This window comes from Puma concolor, chromosome B4 (genome assembly GCF_028749965.1).
Source record: "Puma concolor isolate L17-30 chromosome B4, mPumCon1.1.hap2, whole genome shotgun sequence".
NCBI classification, from domain to species: domain Eukaryota; kingdom Metazoa; phylum Chordata; class Mammalia; order Carnivora; family Felidae; genus Puma; species Puma concolor.
In genome coordinates this window covers 120919125-120931788 of record NC_141673.1, presented here as the reverse complement: position 1 = coordinate 120931788, position 12664 = coordinate 120919125, and the positions used below count along the sequence as shown (strand labels likewise).

The window sequence follows — 12664 nt, the reverse complement described above, 5'->3', positions numbered from 1 at the left end:
ACTTCTGAGCACCTTATGAATGTACTGTCTTGTATAATCCTCATGGCAATCCTATGATGTAGTACTATCACTATCCTATTTTACATGAGAAAACTCACACAGGGAGCTTCAGTTATTTTCCCAACATCATGCAGACAGGAAAAGGTGGAACCAGAATTCTAGTTCTGGAAGTTTGGACTCCCGAACTGGCACGCTTCACTTGCTACAACACCTTTTTATAAAGAAAAACAATTTGTCTATCCAAAAAGTTAATATAATTAAAACCTTGTGATTGGACAGTCTGGTCCCTAAAAAAAAAAAAAAACAAAAAAAAAAAACAAAAAAACAAAAAAAACAAAAAAAACAAAAAAAACAAAACTGGTGATATTCTGTAGTTCAGAGCATGCTCTTCTGGTTGCAGCCTCTTTATTTGTTGCCCCAGATTTCTGTTTCTTAGACAAAAGAAAAGGGAAGCGAACAGATTTCAGTGAATAAATGTATCACAATACTGTAAATATTTTTGTCATGTTTAGAAATTAAAGGATACATTGAAAATAGGACCTTGCAGTTCCAATATGTACACTCACTCCTACAGACTTGAGCGTGCCTGTGCGCGCACACACACACACACACACACACACACACACACACACAATTCTCTGCATATAATTCGAGAAAGCCTCTTCCATTACACGTGACCTGGTGGTCCAAGTACAAGCCTGTAGGCCAAAAATCACTCAAGTCTAATTCTTTTCTAACACAAGCTCCCTCTGTGGCCTTGAGCAAGGCCATTATCCTTCTTGACTGAGTTTCATTAACCATTAAAGAATAATAATACGTGGTTTATGGGGGACGTAGTGGTGAGGATTGATGACTTAATGTCTGTCCAGTGCTTTCAAGAGCACATGTACTGTGTGCACGCTCTGACTTCAGCACAGTGGGGTCTGTATTTATCTTCAGTTGCTGTGGAAGGTAAAAACTTACTGTCTCACAATATCACCCTTGTACCTAGACCAGGGAAACTCTGCAATAAACCCCTGACCGCATGCTCTGAGCTATTCTTTATGCACAAATGTAATCTCACATGCACCTGATTGCCATCCCAGGTGTTGATTGAGATTGTCTGTGGATACCTGGAACTCAGTTGTTCCTGTCTATAAGTAGAAAATATTAATAACTGGAGCACAAAAAATATGTTTTCTCTCTAGGAGGCTCAGATTCATTCTGGATGCTACTGATGAGCGCAGGGACATTAGGCCCTTGCACAGTGAGGTAGTGTGGAAGGTGATTGTGCCTATGGGTAGGCGGTGCCTGTGAGAGGTACACTCACTATACTGCTTTTCCTTGTAACAAACTGATGATACCAGGGAATAGTCAATACCCACTGGTGGGGCCTTCACTTTTGTCTAGTATTTTCCAGAAGCAGCAGTGGGTTTGTACAGATCGTGTACATTCCTGTATCTGACTGCCCTTTGTGACCAATCCATTCATTTTTGAGGAGAGCTAAGGTCAAGGGCATAGTATTTCTTTAGCATAAAAGTGGTAGATTATGCTTACAGTTATTAAGTCCATAGTTTTGGCTCCTCGTTGACACCAGGTATTCCAGAGTCACGCATACACATCTGTATAGGCCAATAAGTTTCTCTCCATCCTATTACTAAAAGTCACATGGCTTACCCTGGACATTTGTTTTACAAAGAAAAACAAAACATATTTCTTTATCCATTCATCAGTTGATGGACATTTAGGCTCTTTCCGTAATTTGGCTATTGTTGAAAGTGCTTCTATCAACATTGGGGTGCAAGTGCCCCTATGCCTCAGCACTCCTGTATCCCTTAAGAAGATGTGGTTTATATATACAATGAAATACTACTTGTCAATGAGAAAGAATGAAATCTGGCCATTTGTAGCAACGTGGCTGGAACTGGAGAGTATTTTGCTAAGTGAAATAAGTCAGGCAGAGATATGTTTTCACTCATATGTGGATACCATATGTTTCACTCATATGTGGATCCTGAGAAACTTAACAGAAGACCATGGGGGAGGGGAGGGGAAGAAAGTTATAGAGAGGGAAGGAGACAAACCACAAGAGACTCTTAAATACTGAGAACAAACTGAGGGCTGAAGGGGGGTGGGGGAGAGGGGAAAGTGGTGATGGGCATTGAGGAGGGCACTTGTTGGGATGAGCACTGGGTGTTGTATGGAAACCAATTTGATAGTAAATTATATTAAAAAAACATACTTAATGCTGCTTACCAGTATTTAATGGGAAATTTCCTCCAACTACATATGGTCTAAGCTAGGTATGAGTTTTGAAAATTAACATTTACTTCTAGAGTTCTCCTTCTTTTCCTTTATTAATTTTATGTATATTTGTCTTGTACCTAGTAATAGATGAGAAATAAGAAATATAAGTAACAGGTATTCTCATATTTCTCATATTGCTTACCTGATTCTGTTAAAAATCAATGTGTTGGGGATCCTGGGTGGCTCAGTTGGTTAAGCTTCCGACTTCAGCTCAGGTCGTGATCTCACGGTTTGTGAGTTCAAGCCCTGCATTGGACTCTGTGCTGATAGCTTAGAGCCTGAGCCTGCTTCAGATTCTGTGTCTCTCTCTCTCTCTCTCTCTCTCTCTCTCTGTTCCTCCCCTACTCATGCTCTGTCTCTCTTCTTCAAAAATAAATAAATATTAAAAAAATTTAAAAAAATCAATGTGTTGGAAAAGGAGTATGAAAGCACCTCTTTAAATTAATCTGGGGTTTTCTCTGAACTAATCTCTGTATTTTCAGTTACTTTGACATAGTCCACTTAGCCTGGAGAGGTCAATAACTCACAAATCTGATCAAAAATTGAATGCATGTGCATCAGAAAAGCCTGGACCACTAAGGAAAAAGAATTCACAGTCTTAGAATTTTATAGAATAAAAACTTAAAGGCCATCTAATTTATCTCTCTCTTTTGATATATATGGAAAAAGTCTAGTTACTTCTTTTGATCAAGACTAAAGGTATGCAGTTTTGAGCCAATGTCTTCTAACTTGGTGCTTTTTATCCTCTCATATATCTTTTTTTTTTTTTAACATGTATTCTGGGGCGCCTGGGTGGCTCAGTTGGTTAAGTGTCCGACTTCAGCTCAGGTCATGATTTCACGGCTTGTGAGTTTGAGCCCCGTGTCAGGCTCTATGCTGACAGCTTAGAGCCTGGAGCCTTCTTCATGTTCTATGTCTCCCTCTCTCTCTGCCCCTTCCCCGCTCACGCTGTCTCTCTCTGTGTCTCAAAAATGAAATAAAACATTAAAAATTTTTTAAAAAATAAAACATGTATTCATTTTTGAGAGACAGTAAGTGGGGGAGGGGCAGAGAGAGAGGGAAACACAGAATCTGAAGCAGGCTCCAGTCTCTGAGCTGTCAGCACAGAACCTGAGGCGGGGCTGGAACTCATGGCCCATGAGATCATGACCTGAGCTGAAGTTGGACACAACCGACTGAGCCACCCAGGCGCCCCATTCCTTTCACATACCTTAAGCAGAAAGGCACAAACTGCTAGAACACCTTCATGTTTCCCTTCAAATGTTCACTTCCTTGACATGGGTTCCTATGACCTCTGATACACAGCACAGCATCCCTTGTATTGTGCTACCTACACTCTTATTGCTCTGTTGTTGCTTGCTGATTCCAAGTTCAAGATGACTGGGCATTGAGTAGTGTGGTCACAAATCACTGGTTGTGCTGGTTCTTTGTCAGATTTTATCTATGTAACTAAATTACAATCAGGGCTCCTTTAATGCTGAAAAGTTGCAAATGTGCCTGGTGTTATGTTTCTAACACAGTGTTGCTTTTGGTTGCTTATCTTAATGGGCCTGATACAGGAATAGATTTCTTAGCTCAGTAAAGTTTTAAAAAATCATAAGATGTTTTTTCTGTTTCTCCTTTAGCTAGACTGAAAGCTAAAGTAAGACACTTTATTTGTACAAATATTTTTTCTAAAGTTTGTGTTATTCAGTGCCTTCCAAAATTGACATCTGTGTGCCAATGAAAAGTTCCCTCTATAAAGAGCTTAAGAGATTGTATATGATCACAAATGAGGGATTTTGCCAACCTTACAAGAATATTTTACTGCCTGAACTACTTAAACTTTCATTCCCATACTTGGATTTTCACTTTGCTATGTAGTTGTTTCCAACTTTACGTTTTCAAGTATAATGAGCTTCCTTATCTTCAAAATACTATATTATTGGATTGTTTACAATGATCAGGACCATTTGAAAACTAATCAGAATGAGTATCAGTGAACAAGTATGTGCTTACTTTTTTATTTGGGGATATTATCAACATTCTCCCAAGCAAACAAATCATGTCCATATATCATTACATGCTGTATATGTTCTAAACAATAGTTTCATTGGTCTTGCCCATTTAGGAGCAAACTACCATGAGCCTCTACCTGTCTGGCTGCCTAGAAGGCTACTTACCTCTTTTATAATCACATCATACCAACCTCTTAACTCATGGCCAGATAAGGGCAGGATAAGTGTCTGGGAATTTGAAAATCTAGACAAAAGAAAAACCTTTTTCTTAATGATGCTGTTGTGCCAGGTTAACTATTATGGCTTCCTGAGTTAATGATCTCTAGGGTCTTAAATTAAGTCAAAAACTCTACCTCTGTGGTTTTGTCCCCTTTCTGCAAGGGTAAAAAAAATCTCAGATGGGTTCAGATTAATTTTATTTTCCATGTTTCCAACATGTACAATGACATTACCGAAATAAACTAGAGAACAACACAAATAGGTGAAGAATCCTCTCATAAACAAGAAACATCAGTCGACTATAATCTGTCAAGGGTACAGATTCTTTTTGTTGTTATGTTTTATAACAATTCATGCTTATAAATACAGTACACAAGCTAGACTTTCAAGGAAATTCAGCTTTAAACAATTATTTATTCAGACTACAGAATGTCATATCTACATCTGACAGCTTATCATATGTATTATGAATATACATATTATACTGGTATTTTGATCATTTGTATATTCATTATTTTTAAATTCATAAACTTAAGAAGTTACATTTGAATATAAATTAAACATACATTAGATTGACTTTTTTGAGCCAGTATTTTAATACTTGATCCTGGGGATTAGGTTGTTTTCTTGAAAATGTAATTGGTACCATGACTATGCTGACCACCCCACCCATCCCCCAAAAACTCATTGACCATCTACTATGTATCTGTCATTGTGCTAAATATTAAAAAGTTAAAAAAAAAAAAGTTAAGTAAAACATGGTCCTTGTCCTTGAGGAAGATTTTGCAATGGGTGGGATATCCAGGTTATCTGGATATCTAAATATAATTTTCCTAATGCTTTATATACAAACTTGTGCATGGAAGAGGCAGAGCAGGGGGCACCTGGGTGGCTCAGTTGGTTAAAGCATCTGACTTCGGCTCAGGTCATGATCTCCCGGTTCGTGAGTTTGAGCCCCACATAGGACTGTGTGCTGACAGCTCAGAGCCTGGAGCCTGTTTCAGATTGTGTGTCTCCCTCTCTCTCTGCTCCTCCCTGGCTCTCCCTATCTCTCTATCAAAAATAAATAAACATTAAAAAAAATTTAAAAGAAGAAAAAGCAGAGCAGGTTATTTGCCCCAAGTAATGAAAGTTTACCAGATTGAGGGGCAGGGGAGGAAACATGCCTTGTTGTGTTTAGGAAATGACAAAGTAGAGCAGATGGAATAAAAAAAAAGCTGGTGAAAAAAGAGGAAGTGGGGAGAGGTCTATTAGTAATGATTTGAAAAGAGAAAAAGGTTTTCATTTTTTCATTCCTTCAACAAATATTTATTGGGCCCCTACTATGTGTCAGGTGTTGTTCTAGGCTCTGAGCAAGTGGAAGCAAGTATTAGGCTCTAATCAACCATGGTTATGAAGGCTGTGGGTCGATGGGGTTTACCCATTCACGTGGGTTCTAAAACAAAAATTAAACAAGGAAAAGTGATACCAAGTAATGGGAAGCAAGGCAGGAGCAGGTTCTGGGATTTGAGAAAGCTGAAAGGCCTGTTTGTGATGGTGCATGTGGTCCAGCTATGAAGAATTCAAGAGACAATGTCAGATAGGAAATTAAAAATGGGGGTCTGCAGATTAAGTCAAGGCGGAGGCTACCAAGAACAAGTAGGTCACCAGTTATAAATGCTATTTAAAGCCATGGGACTGGACGAAATCACAGGGTATAGAAAAGAGAATTGGCCCATGTCTAAGAAGCCTGGGGCACTGCAACATTCAAGGGTCAAAGTGGGAGCAGAGGGAGGGGCAAAATATTAAGGTACAAATATATCAACTTAGAACTTTCCTTTAGAACTCCAGGCCAGAGTATTCTCAACATTGCCTACCAACAGAAACAAATATATTCATGCCCCTTCTGTAGTTGCAAACAAAATACTCCAAGTATGAATTTTTTTTAAGTTTTATATTTAAAATGATGCAAGTCTGGTAATCTAGCCCATAGCATACTATTTATTTAATATAACATGGCATATAACTGAATTATCATCAAAATTAAAATGTTTCCTACCATGTTTAATGGGAGCTTCAGGTATCCACAAAACCCTATCACGTTTCACTGGGGGCAACTCTTCTGACTCCAGTTGAAGAAGAAAGTCTCAGAAATGGGAACTATTTGGAAGCATTCAACATCCTTCTATTCTTATTTGTAATTTAATATTTGCATCACATAGCTATTTTTTATAGTTTGTTAGTGTTTGTTTGACTATCCTTCATATATCCCTGAGAAGGGAGTTTTCTGGTTTTGATTAAGAACTTTCTCAGGAGGTGAGGACTAATTTGTTACTTCGATTTCTAACACAACATAATGTGAATTTTTTATGATGAAACTTCTATTTACATTCTTAGAGATTCATGAAGAAGCATCTTGAATATTTAAAGATAATACACTAGGAGAACCTCAAATCTATTCTATTTGTGCCCTTTTATTTTTTGTGTGTGCCCTGTTTATTAAAGTTATTTCACAAGGATTTTTAAGTAGCTATAACCAGAAGAATCGTCAACAAATAATACTGGGAAAGTACCTAATAGATATTCAGAGAACACCCTCCCAGGAGACCAAAGCAAAAAAAAAAAAAAAAAACACTAGAGTTTTAAAAATTTTATCTATCATGGGGCTCCTGGGTGGCTGAGTCGGTTAAGCGTCTGACTTCGGCTCAGGTCATGGTCTCACTGTTTGTAAGTTCGAGCCCCGCGTTGGGCTCTGTGCTGACAGCTTGGAGCTCGGAGACTGCTTCAGATTCTGTGTCTCTCTCTCTCTGCCTTTCCCCTCTCTCAAAAATAAATAAACATTAAAAAAACTAAAAACATATATATATATATATATATATATATATATATATCTTTTGATTTGACAGTAAATTAAAGGAATTCCCCTGGCAGGGGGGAGGCAGAAAAAAAAATAAGAAAGCTTCAATGCAAAGAAATAAGTGAAAATTAGAACCATCATTTGGATAGTGGTCTTTGTTAATTCCTTGTGGTCTAGGGAATTTTAATAGATACGTTTAGGGGAAAAGTGACTCCTAATGCCAAGAAGAGTGGCCATCATATTAGAGCCGTCTACAGGCAGCAAAGGTAATATCTTTAGTGAATGACACAAGGAAGAATGCCTGCCCTGTAGAGGGACACCTTAGAGAAAGCTCTAGACTCAACCTCAGCTCTGCGTGGAGAAGAATAAAAGAAAGGAATATCCTGAGCATGTCTAACCTCATGTCTTCACTCACATAGTCTTGGGGCTTAAAGTCATGTTATTGTAGAATGGGGGGAAAACCCAAAAGCCCCCTGTCCCCCCCAAAAAAGCCAAAATAGTACTTAATCATCCTAGATTGTCAGTGTCTCTGGCTGCCTGGTGGCAGAAGATGACCATCCTCTTAGTAAGAATGTCCTTTATAACCAGGCCTCTGAGAAGTACCACAGATAAAAGTCCAAAACGTGAGCTCACAATAAAAATTCACTATGTTGGGAAACAAGTGCCCATGACAAAGAGCCAGCAAGGGAAAAGAATCACAGAACGAGATCTACCTAAATTGCCAATATTAGAATTATTAGATTCAGAATAGGAAATAATTTTTTAAAAAAGATTCTAACAGCAGCAGCTTCTAATATATGAACAATAGATTTTCTAGAGATGGAAACTGTAATAACTAAAGGTACAAACTCAGTGGATCTGTTAAATGGCAATGTAGATCCAATGAAGAAAGAACTGGTAAACTTTGGCAAGACAGACTTTTAAATTCCTAATAATACAGCACTGAGAAACAAAGTGATGGAAAACACAAGAGAGGTTAAAAGATATAAACAGGAGAGTGAGAGGATCCAACCTAAGTCTCATTGGATGTCCAGAAGGAAACCATGTAGACACTGGGAGAGGCATTATTTGAAAAGATAATGGCTGAGAAGATTCCAGAATTGATAAAAGGACATTAGTATCTGAAGTCAGGAAGCCTAGTGATTTCCAAGATACACTGAAAAAAAATTAAACAAAAAACCCCCACAGCTAGACATATAATAATAATAATAAATAAGTATTCAATTTTTATGTCTGTATATATTTTTTTTATTTTTATTTGAGAGAGAGAGCAGAGGAGGGGGGAAAGGGAGAGAGAGACAGACAGACAGATAGACAGAGAGGGAGAATCTTAAGCAGGCTCCATGCTTAGCACACAGCTCAACACAGGGCTCAATCCCACGATGCTGGGATCATGACCTGAGCTGAAATCAAGAGTCGGACACTCAACCAACTGAGCCACCCAGGTGCCCCTCAATTTTTATGTCTATATGGTGGGTTATGATCAAACAGCATTTAATAGATTGGTATATAACACTTCATCAATTTTGACTTGGACTCTGTAGACATGTCTATGGATGACACATTAATATGTAAATTAGCTACCAATTCTTGTTATAATTGGGCCAAATACATTTCAGAAGTATGTGTTTTATAGCCACATCTTGTGTCTTTAACCAACCAGAAATACAATAGTTAAAACTCTCAGTGTGAAGTTTAACAGCTATTACCTGTTTTCCCATGACGGGAGAAGGAGTAATATCTGTGCTAAATTGTTCAAGTTTTGCTGAAAATGTTCAACTTACTTCCAGTTGTATCTTATCAGTTTTGAAGAAAGGTTGAAGAAAAAGAATAGTTATTTGGAGAATAATATTCAAATGGACATCAGAAAATAGAATTCTAGGAGATCATTGTTTGATATTTAGAGCATATGCAATAGTCCCTTCCCCTTATCTACGGGGGATATAGTCCAAGACCCCCAGTGGATACTTGAAACCACATATAGTACCAAACCTTGTATATACTATGTTTTTTCCTATACATATACCTCTATGATAAATTTAATTTATAAATTAGTCACAGTAGGACATTAACAATAACCAATAATAAATAGAACAGTTAAAACAAGAGACCGTAATAACAGTTATGCGAATGTGGTCTCTTTTTCAAAATATCTTACTGTATTATACTTACCCTTGTTCTTTTGATAATGCGAGATGATAAAATGCCTCCGTGATGAGATGAAGTGACATGAATGGTGTGGACTTGGTAATGTAGTGGCAGACTACTACTGACTTTCTGACAATATGTCAGAAGGAAGATCACCTGCTTCTGGACCGCAGCTGACCACGGATAACTGAAACCACAGAAAGCGAAACCACAGGAAAGGGAGAACTACCATATACGTACTACTTACGGGACTCAACAAGTATTCGTGTTGCTTAGTTGACGTGTAGTCTTGCTACTATTTTTAAGGATATCTCTGTAATCATTTCCTAAATAGTCAAGAAAGTAAATACTATATATACTAAAAAAAAAATCATTGTATATGTTAGTATGCCTACTAACTAGTATGTCTGCTAGTATGCCTAGTGAATTCTCGAATTAAGGGGAACATTGTGCCATCGTCAAGGGAATTAGAACTTGACCTAGGTGATAATCCTCAATTACTGGAGATAATATAAAACGTGTTTCTTTTCTAGGGGTGCCTGGGTGGCTCAGTCAGTTAAGCGTCTGACTTCGGCTCAGGTCATGATCTCATAGTTTGTGAGTTCAAGCCCCGCATTGGGCTCTGTGCTGACAGCTCAGAGCCTGGAGCCTATTGCCGATTCTGTGTCTCCCTCTCTGTCTGTGCCCCTCCCTGGCTTGCACTGTCTCTCTCAAAAATAAATAAAACATTAAAAAAAAAAAACTTCTTTCTTTTCCAGTTATCTACCTAAACAGCTAGAAAATTTAAAAACCATGCAGGTAACTATGTAATCCTCTTCTCTATGACTAAATCAGGTGTGGACAAAAAACGCAAGTTTGTTTGTAAAGGCTTCCTTGGGGAAAAAGTAATAGTTTGAGAAGTCCCTCTGCACCCACTGGTTCATTTAAACATTTAAAACTTTATCCAGCTACACTTAATACACCTAAGATTGGCTCTTCTGGGGCTAGCTTTCCTCTTCCCACTTACACACAGATATTCTTTGCTCAGTGAACTCAGACAAGAGGGTTAGTATTTTTAAATCTGTGTTTAAAACTTAATATGTAATTAAGTAGATACCAAAATCAATGATTTCTGATTTTGAAGCATGTTTTAGGAAGTCTCATTTCTGCTTCATCGATCTTAGAATGCCAAATGGTGAATGAAAACTCAAGTCCAGCCCGGTGTGGACTTACATGAGATGAAGAGTATATTTACACTGTGCTGAACACTTAACTAAATGCCATCGGTTACCAGATGACAATAAATATGAACTATAACTGCAACAATGACCCTGAAAAGGCATTATCACCCATCATTGTCAGAAAGTAGGAGAGAAATATGGCGGGTTTTAAGGAAGGAATGGGGAGTATGGCACCAAGGGAGAGAAGAGAGGTGGGGAAAATATATTTGGAAAATGACAAAAATAATAGAATATCACTGTTTATTATTTCACCATCTTTTAAGTCAGTATACAGAATCCTTGATTATGCAGTACTTCCTCAGCATTTTTTAATGGATGTTACTGAAAAACAGAAAGGGAAAATGTTTATCATATCTTAATAAAAACCCAGTTCCAGAGGAGACATATCTTCCAAAGCACAAATTTAGTGCAGACATTTTAAATGGAAGCTTTATCGGTCAATCAGGAAAGAAGAAATGAATATTGTTCTTTCCTAAATTTATTTTGAAGGTAAACATAAAAATAATCACATGATCAGTTGAGTGCTACTCTTTAGAAGCTTAAACTCAGGTTCTCAATTATGTTCTGCCTTTATAGGATCCATGGAAGGGATGCCTGACAAATGTGGTCAAATAGCTTCAAGGGCCATTATATCAATGACAAGGGTCATTATTGAGCGGCCACAGAAGCTCTGAGCCACTTTGCCTCAGAAGCCCAAAGTATGCTGAGAACATGGATAACCTGGCAAGACTTGGGGGACTGTTGAGTGGGGAGTGAGTGACACAATCAAATTTACACTACCGAGGTAATTTTGGAAGCAGTTTGAAGAAATGGAGATAGAGATTGAGAACACAGGCAGAGAGGAAGTGAACCTAAGAAAGAGGGACAGAATCCCGTCAGAAAGAAGAGCATTCTTCAAAGGCTTGGCAACCTTAGGCACACAAAATCAAGCACTGTATAGATGTTCAGCAGGGGCCTGAATTAAGGAATGAGATGTAGGGTGTAAGAAGGGAAATCTAAAGAAAGCCTAGTTGATGACTTTGGATGATGGGATGCGGGAGGTGTCTTCCCGGGCCCACCAAGTGAGTGGTGAGCCATCTGTGCAGCCGCCGTGGAACAGGAAGTACCTAGCAGCTGTGGAGGAAGTACTAGAAATAGGGCATACTGAGCTTGAGGTGTCTGAGGAGCACTCGAGTAGACAGCTGTCCAGGAGCCAGGTGAATATATGGAGCTGAAATGCGAGGGAGCCATCAGCTTATTTGAGCTTCGGATGTGGATAAAATCGCCCTGAAAACATGTCAAAGGCTGGGGACTGGAGGCTGGGGATTTGAGACGGTCTTATTCTAGCTGCCACACTTTGGAAGAGGCAGTGATAAACTGCAGCAACCTTGCGATATGGGAAATGGGTGGGAGGACAGGAGAACGAGAGGGGGAGGCCACCCCAACGTGAGTGTGTTCCATAAAGGCTTGGGCTCCCCCACTACCGGGGCAGAGCTGGGGCCAACCGCGGCAAGTTAGTGGCAGGTGCTTTGCGCTTCATAGGAAGGAGGCCAACTGAGTAACCGACCACCACAAGCTGACTGCCTGACCAAGCAGTGAGCTTCGGATCCATCCGCCAAATGGGGGGGGGGGGGGGGGGCGAGAGCAGAGCTTAGAGGGGGAGGCAGAGCAGAGCTTAGGTGGGAAACGTAATTATACGGATCTTCCTGCTTCTTTCCACATTCAGGCTCTGGGATAGACAGTGCACTGATGGAACGGAGTGCAGCAAGATTTCAGCATAACAGAAAATGAGCAGACTGTCCCCAGAAAGGAGGGTTTGAGGTGGTTTTTCAGTTTTCACCTCCATTTCCCCATTCTTCTCTGATGTCTCCCCTCTCTTCAAACAGTTCTCCACAAGAGCCTGTCAGTAACAAACTCCGTTTTTGTCACATAAAAAATGTCAAAGAAACCAAATAAGAAAGAGAGGAGCAAGGAGAGGT

At 39.1% G+C, this 12664-nt stretch overlaps 1 protein-coding gene and 1 long non-coding RNA gene across 3 annotated transcripts in view; one reads left to right on the top strand and one right to left on the bottom strand.

Annotated features, from left to right (window-relative positions):
* KIAA1217 (KIAA1217 ortholog) overlaps window positions 1–12664 on the top strand; it is a 755207-nt gene that overhangs the window by 310533 nt on the left and 432010 nt on the right. The gene's annotated exons all lie outside the window — the stretch shown is intronic.
* Window positions 1–12664, bottom strand: part of LOC147579466 (uncharacterized) — a 29524-nt gene that overhangs the window by 5122 nt on the left and 11738 nt on the right. Inside the window, exons 2-3 of the long non-coding RNA XR_015253983.1 lie at window positions 10959–11027; window positions 9511–9673 (exon numbers count right to left, since the gene is read on the bottom strand). This is a non-coding gene — a long non-coding RNA (uncharacterized LOC147579466). The remainder of the gene's footprint in view (window positions 1–9510; window positions 9674–10958; window positions 11028–12664) is intronic.